The 17,643-nt window shown below is 39.9% G+C and overlaps 1 protein-coding gene across 9 annotated transcripts in view; it reads right to left on the reverse strand.

Moving 5' to 3' along the window:
- Positions 1-17,643, reverse strand: part of tafa5l (TAFA chemokine like family member 5, like) — an 82,124-nt gene that overhangs the window by 49,959 nt on the left and 14,522 nt on the right. Inside the window, exon 1 of one of the 9 annotated variants that reach the window (XM_053625635.1) lies at positions 1,795-2,256. The exons of 7 other annotated variants lie outside the window; for them this stretch is intronic. The gene's annotated coding sequence lies outside the window, so the exon portion shown is untranslated. Of the gene's footprint in view, positions 1-1,055; positions 1,772-1,794; positions 2,257-17,643 lie in introns of those variants that run through there. One more of the 9 variants, XM_053625634.1, reaches the window with a different exon arrangement.

Below are 17,643 nucleotides of genomic sequence, written 5' to 3' on the forward strand. Positions count from 1 at the left end.
GAGAGAGACAACAAGAGAGAACATGTCTGCATGTAAACTTGAGGGCCAGCAATGGGCCCCACAACTCATCTTGTCATCTTAATGTGTTTATACGAACATTTGGTCCCCACAAGTACAGCAATAGAAATATTAGTGTGTGTGGGTGTGAGATGGTTCCGTGTTCACATGCAGCCATAATTCAGGACAAAATTAAAAAGCATCTCTTTAGAACCTCGTTCTGTCTGTCCCTCTGCTGGACAGAAGAAAGTCCAGAGTATCTCTTTATAGTCCGGCCATTTCAGCTGGTGATAAAGAGCTGATTTACAGCATTAATTAATCTTCTCTGTTACTGTTGAAGGGCCTGCAGAGGTGCGATGAAAGGAGATTTTTATATCTGTAATAGAACGGTGGAACAGCGATGAATCACTGAAAACTCTTACTTTCAAGATTGGTTTTCGGAGGACGCCATTCTCAAGGGCACCATAATTCACCGTGATCAGTAGGAATAAAGCTCCAATCAGATGCCTTTTCTCGGAGAAAATGAGAGACAGAAGGGCCTGAGGTCTTCTGGAAGCCGCGAATCTGAGTACTCTAATAGCTTTAATCAGGCTGTGGAGAAATTCTGAGTGGAGATGATGGAAGTCAGAAATCTCTTTAAAAAGAACGAAATCATGAGCCGTTTGCGTCAGTTCTCCTTCCTGCTAAGCAGCTGCTGATTACAGACTTCCAAAGCTTATTACTATTCATCAGATTTTTACATGCACCGTCTCCTACTCCCTTTTCCTCTCTAACGCCAACTGTCCACCTCTCTCTCTACCTCTCCCTCTCATTTCTCTCGCTTGTGTTCGCTCAGGCCTGGCGAAAATGCGAATGCAGCAGAGTGCACTAGATGATGACGATACGGCTGCTGCCGATGATGATGATGATGATGGCTTCTGCTAGGTCAACACTTCACACAGAGCTGTGCGATTAAAACAGGCACATGATGCAACACAGCTTCAGCACGTAGCCCTGTGTATAGATACACACACACACACACACACACACACACACCTCCAGAGCCATAATATCCTTACCACATACTGCATCAAGGTGTAGACAGCTGCACTTCAGCAGATAGCTGAGACACACTGCTAAGCAGTTTTGCAAGATTTGAGATTTTTGCCCGTCAGAATGTGAGGTTTATCAAGCTAGGCACATTTCCACTGAGCTTATGAAACCTTTTGAGGAAACACATAGTTTCCAGACTATATAAAATTGAGAAGTACACAGTTTCTGGATAAGTTCCTGTTTTGCACTTGCAGCCACAGGAGTGACATCAAGGTTGGAAAATAAAAGTTTTACTGCCTAATAAATGTTCCAGTGTGCTTCCCAGTCCCATGATTTCATTAATGAGAAACTTTTAAGAGCCCAAATAGGGAAGCTGAAAATTAAATGTTAATATTTCTATTAAAATATGTAACAGGACCTGTGTGCGCTTTTTATATGAAACTTTCCAACGATTGAGTAGTGTGACACGGCTCGACGAGAAGTGGTTACAGTTGCCACCCCGAAGTTGATTCTTCTCCAATAACAGCGCATGCCAAAGCGTATTATTCCTCTTATAGCAAAAACATCTGGCAACTCTAACAATTTTGTAAAAAATTTATTAAAGAGTGACTTTTTATCCATTTATAGTTAAACTAATGTCGTGGAATGTCCGTCAAAGTTGGTTCCTGTTATCACTTATGCTATAGCAGTCATTCCTTTTAAACAGTCACTCCATCACCAGTCTCTTTCTTCTCTCTCCTGATGTTAATAAGACAAAACACGTACCGTTTCCTGTTTCAGAGAATCCGCAAAGTACAGACTCCTCTAACTTTACAGCTTTACCTCTGACTGTTACCAAGTGCTGACACTGGAGACTCCTTCAAAAAATGCTAAATAATCATTGTCTCACAGAAAACTTCCTATCAACAACTGCACACATTTGTAAAATCTAGAGATGCACCGATGTATCGGACGATAATCGGTATCGGCCGATAAAGGCTATTTTTCCCGCTATGGGCTATCGGCCGATAGTGTAAAAACATCCGATGATCATGGCCGATTATATCCTGTCAATCAAAAGAGGGCGGGAAAACACATCAATTTCGTGCTGTGTGTAAAGAAGATGTCTCTTGTGTGGGATGACGACAAAACTGCAGTTTATAATCTCTGTAAGCTCTGCACTGCTAAAATTTTACTCCGTAAGTAAATTTTACGACGCAGAAGTTTCGATGTTGAGTCAATGTGTTTTCTGTTTATGAGACCAGTTACTGTGAAACAACTTGTTGAAATGGAGAGAATAAAGTTTTTATTTGCATTTCTTACAGAATTCTTTTAAATGAATCATTATTAATTTATAAGAAGGTATAAAAGGCAGAACTATCGGTATCGGTTATCGGTATCGGCCGATATCACTCTGAATAATCGGTTATCCGTATCGGCTGAGAAATTTAGTATCGGTGCATCTCTAGTAAAATCTGATTGTGATGCAAGTTCCTGTGTTAGCTGTTACTATAGAAACAACAGAAACTATTCTGACCAATCAGAATAGCATTCAACAGCACAACATCAAATAATATAAAATTAATAAAAAGAATTATATAAAAAAAGACCCCACCCTGATAGTACACACATCATCACAACGTGTGGAAAATTTCATTGGTGTCGCATGTGGCTTATCTGCAAATTGGGAAAACACTGACACAACATTGTTCTAGATAATGCATGTTCTTAATATTCAGTTTTTGATACGTTTTAGACAAGTTGCTGAGTTACAGCTCCCCCACAAAGCAAGTTATGTCATAATCGCAATCTGCTCGTGATAGGGCGAGAACGCGCAGATTTAATAAATCATCATCAAGATGGATTGCTGTCTTACAATCACACATTATACTCAAACGCAGCTGAAAATAGCAGATGGTCATAAAAACAATGTTGTGTTGATATCCTCTCAATTAGCAAATGAGGCGTGCACCATTATTGAGATGTAAATTGTGCCTGTCGTACGTCGACATATGTGTGCTATCTGGACATAAATGTTAATATCATATTCGTATAAAAATAAAGCAAAACAATAAAAAACGGCACAATCTTAATCTCATTCTCTATCATGTTTACTGAACTAGTAACATGATAAAATCGCCACAATCGACAAGAAATCAGAAGTGCAGATGGCTGGGACGAGTTAAGGAGTTAACGATGTCCATTTATATTGATTTCTTTTGAAAAAATAGACACGAAGAACAATTTTGAAATGCCAATCAGCCTATAATGCATGTCTTTGGACTGTAGGAGGAAACCAGAGTACCCAGAGGAAACCCTTGAAAAATGAGGAAAGCATGCAAATTCCACATACACAGGGCGAAGGTGGGATTTGAACCCCCAACCCTGGAGGTGTGAGGCAAACATCAGAAAGCAATAGGTCACTTAAACTCAATCAAATGAAATGAACTAACCTGGTGCTTGGTCCCCTCCATTTCCCCTTGTTCAGATCACTCCCAAACACAGTCTCAGCTTCCACTATTATGCAGATGACACTCAGATTTATTCCACTACTACGTTCACCACGGCTCTTTCTCCAACCTTATTAGCTGAATGTATTCATAATATAAAATAATGGATGGACTCCAACTTCTTTAAACTTGAAACCCTGACAAAACAGAAATTTTTAACTTGTCGCCCCTAAAACTAAAAATCCGTAAAAATCTCTAAATCGTCAGAATTTTCTGTTGATATTGACCGTGCCACTGGTAAACCTTCTACAAATGTTCGTAATCTAGGTATAATTTTTGACAACACACTTTCATTGGAACCCCATATCAGGTCACTCATAAACATTGCTTTTTATCAGCTCCGCAACATTGCCCAAAGTAGACCCTTACTTAAGTTTGAAACGTTGCTGGTGCATGCTGTCATGACCTCATGACCTTATGCTTAGATTACTGTCATTCTCACTTCTTTGGCATTTCTGATAAAACTCTAAAGGGACTCAAAACGATTCAAAATTCAGCTGCTAGATCATACCAACTCATAGCAACTTTCAACAGACATTACATCTGTACTGCAACTGGCTATTCATTTCATAAAGAATTAACTACAAACTCCTGCTTTTCACTTACAAAGCACTACAACCCTACACCCCTGCTCAGACTCTCAGGTCCACCAATTCTGGATTACTGGTGGTGCCTAAAACCAAGCTGACATAAATTTGGGGCAGATCCTTAAAAGAAACCTTTTCTCCCAATACTTTTCCCTTTCTTCTGCCTACTATTCTTTGTTTCCTTGTTTTCCCATTGATTCCTTTGTTTTTTTTTTTATTTTTTATTTTTTTAAATATATGTACAGTATCATTGAGTGTTAGTGGAACACATTATAATAATAATAATTATTAACCAGAGTCAGAGCAGTTTATAGAAGAATGGAAGTAGAACATTAGAAATTAATCATTAACGCTGTACACAGCCCTGACTACCTGGGGTAAATCTATGCTACTGTTATGTAGTTTGAGTGCAATATTAAGCCAGCTGTGCATGGCAATTGACATAGCATTGCACACAAAACACAATTTTACACTTTTGTTGTTGCCGCAATCAAAATGCCACTAGAAGCTAAAAAAAAATATTCTCTATCAACTCTATCAAGTGAATAACATTGATCATCTTGTTACAGTGGCACCTGTCAAGAGGTGGGATGTATTAGGCAGTAAGTGAACAGTCAGTTCTCAAAGTTAATGTGTTGAAAGCAGTAAAAATGGGCAAGCGTAAGTATCTGAACGACTTTGACAAGGGCCAAATTGTGATGGCTAGACGACTGAGTCAGAGCATCTACAAAATGGCAGGTCTTGTGGGGTGTTCCCGGTATGCAGTGGTTAGTACCTACCAAAAGTTTTCCAGGGAAGGACAACTGATGAACCGGTGACATTGGGAGCCCAAGGCTCACTGATGTGCATGGGGAACGAAGGCTAGCCTGTCTGGGGCTATTATGGTATGGACAAAATGGAATATTAAAATTATATTGCTGGACAGTGTGAATAAATTGAACTGGTTGGATGTTATTTATCAATAAACCCACAGAAAACGTAGCTGGAACGTCGGGGAGATTCAGAACACAATAATAAATACGGTGGCTCATTAGAGGGCTCAAGAGCATATTACAGGGTTTTGTCCGTCCATCCATTTTCTGTACCACTTGTCCTACACAGGTTTAGGGGACTCGGTGCACAAAGCAAGGGACACCCTGAGATGGGGTGCCAACCCATCTCAGGGAACAATCTCTCACGCACACACACATCCATTCACACACTATGGACAATTTAGAGATAGCAATCAGGCTACAACGCATGTCTTTGGACTGGGGGAGTAACTGGAGGAAACCCCCAAAGCACGGGGAGGACATGTAAACTCTACACACACACGGCGGAGGCAGGATTCGGACCTCCAACCCCAGACGTGAGGCAATCGTGCTAACCACTAAGCCACAGTGCCCCCCCACAGGGTTTGTGATATACTAAGGCATGTAAAGAATAATGCCTTGTGGGCTGTGCTGTTATAGGAAAATAATCCATGATGCAGTGGTTGATGTTGATGTTCAACAACAGAATGTCCCAAATGCTTTGTACCTTTTATACCACAGCAAAAAAAAAGCACAGTACATTTTAATTTAATCAGTTTATAGTTACCTTTAATGTTGTGGAACATCTGCCAAACAAGATTTCTGTTATCACATAAGCAGCTCTGAATGCTTGTTCTCTCACCAGCCTCTCTTTATATCTCTCTTGGGAAGTGAATAAGACACAAAATGCAGCTTATCATGTTACAGAGCAACAGCAAAGTCCTCTGTCCTGAAGACTGTCCCATGGTGGAAAACTTACCGACTGTTATAAATCACTGACACTGGAGACTCCTTTCATAAATGTTAAATGAAGTCTCAACAGACAACGTGAATATGTCAATGATTTGTTGTTCTAGTTTTTTAATCTGTTTATTATTCGTCTTAGAATACATAGAGTGTTCACCATACAAGTCCCTCTGAATTACCCGTTAATATAGAAATGATAATCTATTGCAGTAATATAAATGAAATGATTTGCCTTGCAGCTGGCACTAGTGTGAGAGGCAGTAGTTCTGACCAATCAGATTTGAGAATTCAACAGTGCTGTGGTATAATTTAGCTTAATTAGGTTACACATCGTTCAGTGATTTAAATTAATGCAGTGTGAAAGAGATATTAGACACATTATAGCAGAAATTATGTCTAGTAATATCTGTGAATGTTTTCAGTAATGCAGGGTACTGTGAATTTCTAGTCGTAGTAAGTTTCGGCAAATTGGAATTGCGTTACCGGAAGACGCTTCACCACTCATCCGAGAGCTTGAGGACTGATTTACAGCATTAATTAATAGAAACCCTTAAATAAGTGTGAAATGCCTTCAATATTGTTGTCTTCACTGTCTATTACGGGACATTAAATGACTTTATCCACCCCATACAGTGAGGGAAAAAAGTATTTGATCCCCTGCTGATTTTGTACGTTTGCCCACTGACAAAGAAATGATCAGTCTATAATTTTAATGGTAGTTGTATTTGAACAGTGAGAGACAGAATAACAACAAAAAAATCCAGAAAAACGCATGTCAAAAATTTTATAAATTAATTTGCATTTTAATGAGGGAAAAAAGTATTTGACCCCCTCTCAATCAGAAAGATTTCTGGCTCCCAGGTGTCTTTTATACAGGTAACGAGCTGAGATTAGGAGCACACTCTTAAAGGGAGTGCTCCTAATATCAGTTTGTTACCTGTATAAAAGACACCTGTCCACAGAAGCAATCAATCAGTCATATTCCAAACTCTCCACCATGGCCAAGACCAAAGAGCTCTCCAAGGATGTCAGGGACAAGACTGTAGACCTACACAAGTCTGGAATGGGCTACAAGACCATTGCCAAGCAGCTTGGTGAGAAGGGGACAACAGTTGGTGTACGATTATTCGCAAATGGAAGAAGCACAAAAGAACTGTCAGTCTCCCTCGGCCTGGGGCTCCATGCAAGATCTCACCTCGTGGAGTTGCATTGATCATGAGAACAGTGAGGAATCAGCCCAGAACTACACGGGAGGATCTTGTCAATGATCTCAAGGCAGCTGGGACCATAGTCACCAAGAAAACAATTGGTAACACACTACGCCGTGAAGGACTGAAATCCTGCAGCGCGCGAAAGGTCCGCTGCTCAAGAAAACACATATACATGCCCGTCTGAAGTTTGCCAATGAACATCTGAATGATTCTGAGGACAACTGGGTGAAAGCGTTGAGGTCAGATGAGACCAAAATGGAGCTCTTTGGCATCAACTCAACTCGCCGTGTTTGGAGGAGGAGGAATGCTGCCTATGACCCCTGGAACACCATCCCCACCGTCAAACATGGAGGTGGAAACATTATGCTTTGGGGTTTTTTTTCTGCTAAGGGGACAGGACAACTTCACCGCATCAAAGGGACGATGGACGGGGCCATGTACTGTCAAATCTTGGGTGAAAACCTCCTTCCCTCAGACAGGGCATTGAAAATGGGTCGTGGATGGATATTCCAGCATGACAATGACCCAAAACACATGGCCAAGGCAACAAAGGAGTGGCTCAAGAAGAAGCACATTAAGGTCCTGGAGTGACCTAGGCAGTCTCCAGACCTTAATCCCATAGAAAATCTGTAGAGAGAGCTGAAGGTTCGAGTTGCCAAACGTCAGACTCGAAACCTTAATGATTTGGAGAAGATCTGCAAAGAGGAGTGGGACAAAATCCCTCCTGAGATGTGTGCAAACCTGGTGGCCAACTACAAGAAACGTCTGACCTCTGTGATTGCCAACAAGGGTTTTTAAACCAAGTACTAAGTCATGTTTTGCAGAGGGGTCAAATACTTATTTCCCTCATTAAAATGCAAATCAATTTATAACATTTTTGATGTGCGTTTTTCTGGATTTTTTTGTTGTTATTCTGTCTCTCACTGTTCAAATAAATCTACCATTAAAATTATAGACTGATCATTTCTTTGTCAGTGGGTAAACATACAAAATCAGCAGGGGATCAAATACTTTTTTCCCTCACTGTATATCTAGTGCTATATGTCACTTACAGTGGTGCTTGAAAGTTTGTGAACCCAACAGAATTTTCTATATTTCTGCATAAATATGACTTAAAACATCATCAGATTTTCACACAAGTCCTTAAAGTACATAAAGAGAACCCAATGAAACAAATGAGACAAAATATTATACTTGGTCATTTATTTATTGAGGAAAATGATCCAATATTACATATCTGTGAGGGGGAAAAATATGTGAAGTTTTGTTTTCAGTATCCGGTGTGACCCCCTTGTGCAGCAATAACTGCAACTAAACGTTTTCGGTAACTGTGGATCAGTCCTGTACATCGGCTTGGAGGAATTTTAACCCATTCCTCGGTACAGAACAGCGTCAACTCTGGGATGTTGGTGGGCTTCCTCAATGAACTGCTTGCTTGAGGTCCTTCCACAACGTTTCCATTGGATTAAGGTCAAGACTTTGATTTGGCCATTCCAAAACATTAACTTTACGCTTCTTTAAGCATTCTTTAACGGCTTGTGTGCTTAGAGTCGTTGTCTTGCTGCTTGGCCCACTTTCTATTAAGCTTCAGTTCACGAAACAGATGTCCTGACATTTTCCTTTCGAATTCGCTGGTATAATTCAGAATTCATTGTTCCATCAATGATGGCAAGTCTTCCTGACCCAATTGCAGCAAAACAGGCGAAACCATGATACTACCACCACCATGTTTCACAGATGGGATAGGGTTCTTATGCTGGAATGCAGGGTTTTCCTTTCTCCAAACAGAACACCTCATTTAAACCAAAAAGTTCCATTGTGTTCTCACCCATCCACAGAACATTTTTTTTCCAATAGCCTTCTGGCTTGTCCATGTGATATTTAGCAAACTGCAGATGTGCAGCAGTGTTCTTTTTTGTTGGTCGACCTCTACTGGGGAGGGTAACAATGGTCTTGTATTTCCTCCATTTATACACAATCTGTCTGGCTGTGGACTAGTGGAGGCCAAACTCTTTAGAGATGGTTTTGTAAACTCAGAACTCTCCTTTGTTCATACCATGATACACTTCCACAAACATGTGTTATGAAGATTAGACTTTGATCAATCCCTGTTCTTTAAATAAAACAGGGTACTCACTCACACCTGATCGTCATCCCATTGATTGAAAACACCTGACTCTAATTTCACCTTCAAATTTACTGCTAACCCTAGAGGTTCCCATACTTTTGCCACTCACAGTTATGTAATATTGGGATCATTTTCCTTAATAAATTAATGACCAAGTATATTATTTTTGTCTAATTTGTTTAATCAGGTTCTCTTTGTCTACTTTTAGGAAAATCTGATGATGCTTTAGTTCATATTTCTGCAAAAATACAGAAAATTCTAAAGGGTTCACAAACTTTTGAGCACCACTGTTGGCAGCTGTAAAATCAGGTTTATGACAATGAAAACACTTTTTTTTCTTTTACAAACAGGCCTCGGGTGGCTTTAACTGCCTGAGAGCCACAATCATATGGCCTTAATGCTAGTTCTGCAAAGACATTCCTGCTAACACTGAAGATGTTGAATTGGTTTGCTGATATTAGTCCTGCTAGTGCTAGCGATGAGGTTCAGCCTTACACTACCCCTGCGCTACATAACAATGCATACATAACAACCTTGGGCAGCTTATTTTATAACTTTATAAATTAGCCTGTTCTGCAAGGTTATTTGCTACAGCTTGGAGATATGTGATCGATATTGCTCTTTTATTACATTATTATACTTTTGTGTCAATTTTACGGCAGTTGTTCGAGGCATTTGAAGGCTGCCTTTATTTTATTTTTTTTACTGCAGTTGTGGTTATTACTGCTTGCACATCAAGCAGGAATCTAGGCTCAGATAGATACAGGCTAACGGAGAATAAAATCATAGAATGAAATGCAGTTCCATTTTAAGTTAATGTTTCATAAGTTGCTTTTTAAGGTATATTTACTAGATTAAACTACATTTACTAGCTATTAAAACACATTCCTAATTTGTGAATAAACCATTCATTTGCTAATTCATTCGGGGTTGTGGTGGATGGGCTCTGGATGGAACTCTAGCCCATCAGACACAGGGATAGGGTTAGGGTTTACTAAACCCCAGGTTCAAACCCAGGACCCCGGAGGCCCATGTACATGTAAAGTTACAGAGTAAAGCTTTTTTCATAAACAGTGTGAGTTAAGGCCCTGGGCTGCTTTAGGGTGTTTTTTTTTTTTTTTAACAGAAGCGCTGACTGGAGCACCTTATGCACTCATGCACCATCCATTTATCATTCGCCTATCTTACACAGGGTCACGGGGGAGTGTGGAGCCTATCCCATATAGGGAACTCGGTGCACAAGGCGGGGGGGGGGCACCCTATACGGGGTCCCAATGGTAATGGTAAATGGTCTGCACTTATATAGCGCTTTTTTAACCTTAGCGGTTCCAAAGCGCTTTACACTGTGTCTCGTTCACCCATTCACACACTCACACACCAATGGTAGCAGAGGCTCTAACTTGCCGTCGGAAGCAACTTGTGTGCCCAAGTCATGTGGGCGGGAATTGAACTGCCAACCCTATGATTACTGGATAACCCACTCTACCACCTGAGCCACAGCCGCCCCACACCTTCCACACCATGCCAACCCTGCACTCATATGAACATCAACAACAACAAGAAAAACCTTACTCAAGCAGTAAATATGACATTGCTTTTACCAGTCCTAGCTAATATTGGCTAGATAGTCTAGCTTGATTAAGGGCTTATCAGTTCCAGTGAATGAACAAGTTGTTATTTGGAATATTGGAATATTGGCAGTGAAATAATTTCGATTCACCATGTCAAAAATCTATTCACTCACTAACATGGAAAGACTAATTGCCAAGTTGGCTCTGGCTCTGGCCAACTTGGCAATGTCTAAAATCCACCAGTTGTACCTGATAAACTTCTTTCTTGCTACGCTATGCTGCGAATAGTGCTCCAACCAAAATCTGGTCAGTGGTGTTCCTGTGGAGGTTCCTTCCAATGATAGGAGTTGAGACAAATGTTCCATAGCAACAGATGGGCTACAATGAGCGACTGTGTACTTACTGTAGGAAGTGCACTTAACACTTTATAGGTCCACAGTTGTGATTATGTTCATAGTTAGCATGTTATCATTTTGGTGGAATTGGGTTTGATATTGAAATCTGGCCGTACCACGCCTTATCTTTTGGTGACTCCACATTGCTATTGGGTTTTAGAATGGCAATTTCTTTTCACAGGGAAGATGCTAGCTAGAGTGTGAGCATTGATAGTAGAATCAGTAGTCAGATCAGTAGTGCTTCCAACACTATCCTGGATGAGAAATTCCTGTTTCGTGGATGAGTTCCTGTTTTGCATTTCCAACAGACTCCATTTTGGTTTTCATGCTAGCCAATAGGTTAATTTTTGAGCTGCATTTACTCTCAATTAACAATTGCCAAAAGGTCTGACTCCATGGATGTATTAGTAATCCTTTAGAGTTTGGATGACATGATGATGATGATGAGACTTGTCGAGGTAAAAACCATGAAGAGCAAAAAAGATCTACTCATGGCCTATACCGTTAAAAGTGCACCTAGCAAGCGCCAGTCCTGTCCCTGAATTAAACATAATGGCATTTTCCAGCCAGATGCTTTTGTGAGGAGGCTATTAACATTGTTTTAACCTCATCAGTGATGGGGGGCATTTTATTGAGAGGAAGAAGAGAAACCCCAGCAGACATCATTATGGTAAAGACGATAGAGGGTAAGGGACCAGATCAAGGTCACCTCTCTCACTATCTCTCCCGTTCTCTGTTCCTGTTTCACTTTTTCCCCAAACTGTGCCTCTTTGTGATGGAGCAAGTCTCCGCACAATAGTCCATGGTAAACCCTCAGCTCAGAGATTATATATAAGAGCATTAAAGGGCTTTTAGCTCCATTGAGAGCTTGTCTGCTTTTTTTTTCATTTCAGACTGCACACTTAAACACACATACAGCGTTTAGAAAAAAAAAAAAGCATTCAAACATCCTAATGCGATAACAGGCACACAGAACAGATATGGACATACACATCTGTGTGACGACATGCACCTTAAGGGAAACACGCACAGCTGTTTGCCTGAAGTGAGCCGTGGCATCAGATAGCAGATACCCTTCCCAAGTTTTCAACATCAAACAGATGAATGGGCCAAGGGAGATAAACCTCGAAGGCCAAAGAGGAGAGAATGTGATAGAGAGAGGGAAAGACAGAGAGAGAGAGAACCCTATAGGAAGACAGAGACAGAGAGAAGGGCGAAAAAAGGAATGAGAGATACACACTGTGGGTTTTATTTGCCGAAAGCTACAACATCATGTGTCATGTTCATCGATATGACAGGAAGCCTTTCTGTCTCTGTACAGAGACTGAGATTGCATCAGTGCAAGGAACAGAAATTTGTGAAACTTTGCCGTATACTGCAGAGTGCAAAAGTTTGCACCCCCACACTGTTTCTGCGTGTCTTACAACTGGTCGAAAAACATTATTCACAATAAATTTAAAGTAAGCCAGTCAGGACAAACATCCATGACAAAAATTCCAAAATATACAGCAGAAATGAACAGAAAAATAGCTTGAAAAGGGATAAAAATTAGTTTTGTCATTCTCTCTGTCTCCAGACCTGACGTGAAGAAGGTAGCGTATGACATCATAACAGATACATTAAGAATGATGAGCAAAGATTGACCAAGCAATGTGAAAGAATTGATATTCGAACTGATATTTCAAGAACTGGGGAAGAATAATTATACTCAAATGATCCAATGGCTGCACAGAGTATACACAAAGAGGCCTAGAGGCAGTTATAAAGACAAAAGATGGGCACACATGTAATTAGGGAATATTTATATATCTATAACACATGCTGATGTTGTGATGCAAACGCACTTTATACTTTTTTTTGGTCTTCTTTATAGTCTTAAGGGCAAGGCTCTTTTTCTAATTATAATTATAATTATAAGCTTGTTTGCATCTCGTTATATTAGTATTATATCCAGATAGAGTTGGGCACGGTGGCTTACAGTAGTTAGCACTTTTGCCTGGAACCCTCCAGGGTTCGGGGTTCGATTCCCGCCTCCGCTCTCTGTGCGTAGAGTTTGCATATTCTCCCCGTGCATCTGGGTTTCCTCGGTGTGTTCTGGTTTCCTCCCCCATTCAAAGACATGCATTTTAGGCTGACTGGCATCTTTAAATTGTCTGTAGTGTGTGTATGGGTGTGTGATTGTGTGCGCGGTGGTGTCCAGGCTCCCCGCAACCCTGTGTAGGATAAGCGGTACAGAAAATGGATGGATGGGTGGACCCAGATATAGATCCACATAAAAATCCACTGATTCATCTTCAATAAGTTGTTTATCCTGGTGAGGATGTTACACCAATCCATCACCCAGCACCACACATACACATTCATTCACACAACCAGTTCACCTACTGGCATGTTTTCGGTAGGTGGGTGGAAACTGGAAAACCCAGAAAAAACCCACACAGTCATGGGGAGAACAGGCACGGAAACATTTGACAACTAAAATCAAATCTACCTCCCAATGTACTACATCCTAACACACACTTTATTCTCACACCCAAACAGATCTACAGTATGGCTCACAGTAGCATTTGCTATGGCTGCGACCTGGATCCATTCTATATGGAACAGTTCCACACTGCTGAAAGGAAACAAGCATCGACACAGGAAATTGCTTGTCAAGTGTTATGAGCTGATTTGCACTTTACATATGATAGCAATCTCATTTCAACCAACTAACCATAGAGACATTTGATTACCAAATATAAATGTATACGGTAACAATATTATCATGCATGAAATAACAAGTATGTATTTGCTGATCTTAAAGAGGTTTTGATCTAAAGGCTTTTGCCTGAAACACGTTTCAAAGGCAAACATTCAAAGGAAAAAAAAACCCCATCATAACTGTATTAGTAAGGTGTTGCACTAACATGAGCAACCATAACCAGTGCACCTTGTCATAACTTCTACAGGTCTCTAGAACAGTACTGGAGCAATGAAAGATTTTCCCTCTGTTAGTGTTGTAGACGCTGTCTGACATATCGCTCCAAAATCTCTCTTACAGTAGGCGTTTAATTGGGTTGAGATCTGGTGAGTGTGAAGGCCATCACATGTGATATACAGTTCTGTGCAAAAGTAGTTTTTAGTACAAACTTTATACGTTTATAGATTTTTATTTTATAACTTCTACATTATTGAGCCAGAAAAAAAACAAAAAACCAAAAAAACCTTTTAGTTTTCCAGCACAAAGTTAAATGTTACAGAAAAATGTTTGTATGTCAGTGAAGAAAGCGGCGTATTACATAAGAGGCCAATTCTTAGACAAAAACAGACATTATTAAGGCTGCTCTGGTTTTGCTGCAAAAATAAGAAGCAAGTGCGACAATCAAAGTCTCCAGAAGAACTGTGGCTGGTTCTGAAAGACGCTCGGCTAATTTCCTTATACAGCCGCACAAAATGTACCTGAGACTACTAATACTAATACAAAGGATCATCACACCAAATATTGACTTTGTTTCATTTATTACTGTACTGTTTACTGCTCTTTATAGTACTTCTTTTTAAATATAGAAACATTTAATTATTATTTATGAAGGCATCTTTGCTCTACAGCATTCCTTTGCAGACATTTGCACAGTACTATACAGCATTTTCATTCTCATCAAACCATTCCGTGAACCATTGCGCCCTGTGGATGGGGGCGGAGTCATCCTGGAAGAGACCACTCAAGGCGGTATTGCCAAGCCTCAGCAAAATTTCCAGCCTGAATCCATTTCAAAAGCTACATGACAATATCTGAGCCAGTCTGGGTATTGGAAAAGGGGGAGAATTCTTTCTTCTTTTTCTCAGTCTTTGTGTGGGAATCAAACTCTGTCTCTGTAGATCATAAACACTGTCTGTACTGACACGTTCCCTTTGTTTTCCATAGCACATCTTCCATAGCAGAAACTGAACAGGTTTATTCTGATACATTATTTTAAAACACTGTCTTGGCAGTCGTGGACTATTTTTCAATAGCCCAAAAAACATGACTTACAGACTTTTTCTACCCACAACTAGCCCGATCTGGCATAAAAAGAAAGCCCAAAACACACGACCCTGGCAACCCAGCTCTAAGGGGACATGTGGTGCCAAGCCATGAACGTAAAATGCCCTTGTCACCCGTGTGTAAATAGAAAAGTTGCGCAAAAAAAAAAAAAGAGTACAAAATAAGCAGTTTTAATTCAAACTTGGGGATAAGTCATGAAGAGGTGCTTAATATATTATAGGTGGAAACTTCTTCAGTGCTACTGGAAAATCAGTCTGTGTGGCTCCTTAAAGAAACTGCTGAGAGATGCCAAGAGTCTGCAGAAATGTCAAGACTCATTTAAAGCATCCAGAATACAAGACAGTTATATAAGAAAGTTTGATAAGTTTAACTCTCTGCATAATTTCAAATTATATCTACGCGCATGCTCTCCGTTCGCCATGAAGTTTTTGGGTGGTTTGTTAACAGCACTCTATGTGGCCCCTATCACCGGTGCTTGCTGGGTTTGTAGTGATTTGCAGGGAGAGAAGCGCTTGCAGGTTGAGCATATGCTGGGAATTGGAGAGGAGTTTAACCCCTCGGGTGTGCCGACATGCCAGTCAGACACAAAGAGAGAGAGAGTTAGAACGAGAGACAGAAGAACTCTAGAGAATAATGTCTATGATGGTAAACTGACTGAATGACTGACGGAATTTCTTTCTTTTTGTCCATCTCCTAATGGTTGAGAATCACATAGATCAGATGTGCGCCAGGGCCATTTAAGTTTAGTTCGTCTAATTCTATCCCACCTGTGTTACCTCATCAGGTAATCAGCAGGCTATAATGGAGCTGAGTCAGGTGTCCCAGGAGTCCTACACTGTGTCCCAGTTCGCCTACTATACATCCTAAATAGTATCCGAGATTAGAATTTAGTGTGTCCCGAATCGTACTATGTTGAAATGAGTATCCCAGAGGTACCCGGATGGTCTATTATTTACAGTATAGTAGATTTTCGAAGTGTGGATATAATAAGCTAATATTGCCCACAACTCCTTGCATGAGGGAGGAGAAGTTTTGCGACAGTTTGCTTCACTGAGTTCAAGCTGCAACCATGGCGGACACGTGTAACGCATTTAAAGACGTTTAAACGAAATGTGGAAAAATAAATCAAGAGAATGGTAAATTCAATTATATAGTATAAAGTAGAGCTGCAACAACTAATCGATAAAATCGATAATAATCGATTATGGAAATCGTTGTCAACGAATCTCATTATCGATTAGTTGGCACGGGGGAAATTTACTCATTACGTTATTTCTTTTCCGAAAACACGCTTCGGAGAGTTAATACTAAAGTTGTGTCCCAAATGAAGTACTGTACACTTACACTGTGCACTCTAGCATCTAGTGTGTGGATTTTAGAAAGATAATATCATCTCAAATATATCACTAGAGGGTTTTTACTAACCGGAACTATAAGCCGCTTCTAGGTGACGGCGCATGACGTCATACGCACGCTAGCATTAGCAGACACCCAGATTCACGGACAATGACTTTCTTCAGTTTACTTTCTATCAGCGTTACCTTTTATTCCCAACATGACCTCAGTCACCATCAGACGGAGGCGAAATTGTCACGTGACTGAGGAAGAACGTCCTCTAAGGAAGGGAGCATTTTATATTAATTATTTAATTATTATTAAAGTTATGTTCATATCCAAAATACTCCACTGTGTGTAAGGGGCAGGGGAAACTGGTGCGAGTTGCTTAAAAGGTTTAGTTTAATTTAATTTTATTGTCATTATATGCTGTGTTTGTGCGCTTGCAGTGTAAATTCTGTTGTTTATTATAACGGAAGTGACGTGTTAGTAACGAGGCCGCGCTGCTGATCACGCGCGGTGTAGCGCGAGTAAGATCTGTAATGTCTCATTAAAACATTATGATCGAAAGTAAACAAGTAAAATAATATGTCGAAAGGCAGCGAGTAACAGAAACCACAAGGTGCAGTGAAAGGTAGTTTTTATTATTAATTTAGGACTGTAGTTTAATTCGGTGCTTTTTGTGCATCCATAAAAAAATTACGCATAAATACTTATATACAATATAAACTAAAATAAAATGAATAAAATAAAATAAATAAATGATACACACACACACACACACACACACACACACACATATATATATATATATATATATATATATATATATATATATATATATATATATATATATACAGTGTGTGTGTGTGTGTGTGTATATATAATTTATTTATTTATTTGATTCATTTATTTTAGTTTATATTCTACAATACGACAGCATTTCAAAGTACCAGGGAAACCCAACAGTTTTTCCCTGACCATCTCAGTATTCAGACCTGATTTGAAGAATTTACAGTGTATCACATCTGACATCTGAGTTTGAGCAGATATAAATGGTAAGAAAAAAAAAGCAAAGATTTGACAAGCAGTCTGGCAGAGGTAGAACAGTTAT

This window comes from Ictalurus furcatus, chromosome 5 (genome assembly GCF_023375685.1).
Source record: "Ictalurus furcatus strain D&B chromosome 5, Billie_1.0, whole genome shotgun sequence".
NCBI lineage: Eukaryota > Metazoa > Chordata > Actinopteri > Siluriformes > Ictaluridae > Ictalurus > Ictalurus furcatus.